Source organism: Schistocerca nitens, chromosome 7 (assembly GCF_023898315.1).
Source record: "Schistocerca nitens isolate TAMUIC-IGC-003100 chromosome 7, iqSchNite1.1, whole genome shotgun sequence".
Taxonomy (NCBI): domain Eukaryota; kingdom Metazoa; phylum Arthropoda; class Insecta; order Orthoptera; family Acrididae; genus Schistocerca; species Schistocerca nitens.
Genome location: NC_064620.1, coordinates 306,476,520 through 306,479,019, shown reverse-complemented (window position 1 = coordinate 306,479,019; position 2,500 = coordinate 306,476,520).

The following is a 2,500-nucleotide window of genomic DNA, read 5'->3' as shown; positions in this document are numbered from 1 at the left end:
AAAGACACAGGTGTGCCACTCCTTTGCCACAAACACAGAACGGGCGCGCCACCTGCCATGAGCCACAAGTGCAACTGACGTGACATATCTGATAGTGCCTCAGGCGTCCACTTACTACCATCACTATCAACGAACCTCGCCACCCCACCCCCCCCACACACACCATCCCTTAACCCAACTTCTGCCTTAACCTAACCCAACTTCTGCCTTAACCTAACCCAACTTCTGCCTTAACCTAACCCAACTTCTGCCTTAACCTAACCCAACTTCTGCCTTAACCTAACCCAACTTCTGCCTTAACCTAACCCAACTTCTGCCTTAACCTAACCCAACTTCTGCCTTAACCTAACCCAACTTCTGCCTTAACCTAACCCAACTTCTGCCTTAACCTAACCCAACTTCTGCCTTAACCTAACCCAACTTCTGCCTTAACCTAACCCAACTTCTGCCTTAACCTAACCCAACTTCTGCCTTAACCTAACCCAACTTCTGCCTTAACCTAACCCAAGTTGCGCCTTAACCTAACCCAAGTTGCGCCTTAACCTAACCCAAGTTGCGCCTTAACCTAACCCAAGTTGCGCCTTAACCTAACCCAAGTTGCGCCTTAACCTAACCCAAGTTGCGCCTTAACCTAACCCAAGTTGCGCCCTAACCTAACCCACGTTGCGCCTTAACCTAACCCACGTTGCGCCCTAACCTAACCCACGTTGCGCCCTAACCTAACCTACGTTGCGCCCTAACCTAACCTACGTTGCGCCCTAACCTAACCTACGTTGCGCCCTAACCTAACCTACGTTGCGCCCTAACCTAACCTACGTTGGGCCCTAACCTAACCCACGTTGCGCCCTAACCTAACCCACGTTGCGCCCTAACCTAACCCACGTTGCGCCCTAACCTAACCCACGTTGCGCCCTAACCTAACCCACGTTGCGCCCTAACCTAACCCACGTTGCGCCCTAACCTAACCTACGTTGCGCCCTCACCTAACCCAAGTTGCGCCTTAACCTAACCCACGTTGCGCCCTAACCTAACCCACGTTGCGCCCTAACCTAACCCACGTTGCGCCCTAACCTAACCCACGTTGCGCCCTAACCTAACCCACGTTGCGCCCTAACCTAACCCACGTTGCGCCCTAACCTAACCCAAGTTGCGCCTTAACCTAACCCACGTTGCGCCTTAACCTGCCCTGTAATTGTTAGTTATATGAATCTAGGAATTCGTGTAGCGTTGCCTAATTGCAACCATCTCAACATAGTTCACTTCGCGCACACTGTGGTGTTCTGCGTATTGATTCATTTTACGGTGCGTACCCTCACATCTTGCGAGTGTTGCTTACTTTCCACATGGTCCCGCTATCCACTGTATTGTGTACTGCAATAGGACGTATATCGCCCCCGCCCCCCCCCCTCCCCTCCTGTCACCTCTAGCTCGTCGGTCAGGAGTTCGCGTGTTGAATGCGCTTCGCAGCTGTGCAATGGCATTCGCATACGTACGCTGGCCACCTTCCACGTGTTCTTTCGTGCACACGTCGCAGCGTGTATGTATGCTGATGGAGTGCGTCGTGACACACAACATCCAGGCATGCAAGACTCGTAGAAGTCGCAAATGTAGATGGATGTCTACGTTTGCTGCCCAAGTTACGCAAATGAACTGGAAATCCGTTGTTGCGCGGTTGTTCGCGCTGGAGGTGAATCGTTGATATCGACGATCGGTACAGGTATTAACCGGTTGCTTCAGCGACACCCGTCATACCCACGAACGTGAGTGGGCATGTGGGTATGAAGCGATACGCGGCGGTGGCTGGGTGGGACCGTCCCCGGCCGGTGAGGGGGGGGCGCCCGGCGTGCTGGCCGCGCGCTGCGTGGGCGCACGCGCGGCAGCCGGCTGGTGGGGGCGCCCAGTGGCAGGCGCGCCGGCTGACGGAGGCGGCAGGCGGCGCATCTGCGTGCCGGCGCACCCAGCGCGCGGCGCCGTGCGGCCAAAGTGGGTCCTCCCGGGCCCGGTGCGAAGCGCGGTGGACATCTGCAGTGTGCTGGTCCGATTGAGGACTGTGTGCGTTGAGGATGCGCCGCCGCCCGGCACTCGGCGCCGCGACGCCGTCTGCTGCTCGGTCGCCCCCGCGGTTCTCGCAGGTGGTTTGTATCGCAGCTGTGCGGATGTGTTGGCGCGTGCGCTGTGCTGGGAGAGTTCGCTTTGGCACCCAAGTGGGGCTCTGCCCCTCTGTGGCGCTGGCGTTGGAGCTGCCCGGTCACTGTTTGTGGCCGCGTGTTGTCTCCCGCCGGCAACACCACGACAGCACGCTCCCGGGCCTCTGTCGGCAGCGGCAAGCTCAGTTGGGAGCACGGGTGGTCGCACTGAAAGCGTCTACTCGCCTATCTCCGGGCGATTGCGCCTCTCTCGAACCCGACCAAGTACTTAGGACGGCGCTGCGCGCCGCCGGGACCTGAGAGGGTTTCGAGGTGTATCGTGCAGGGGAGCCCAGCCTCCTCCTGTTTGCAGA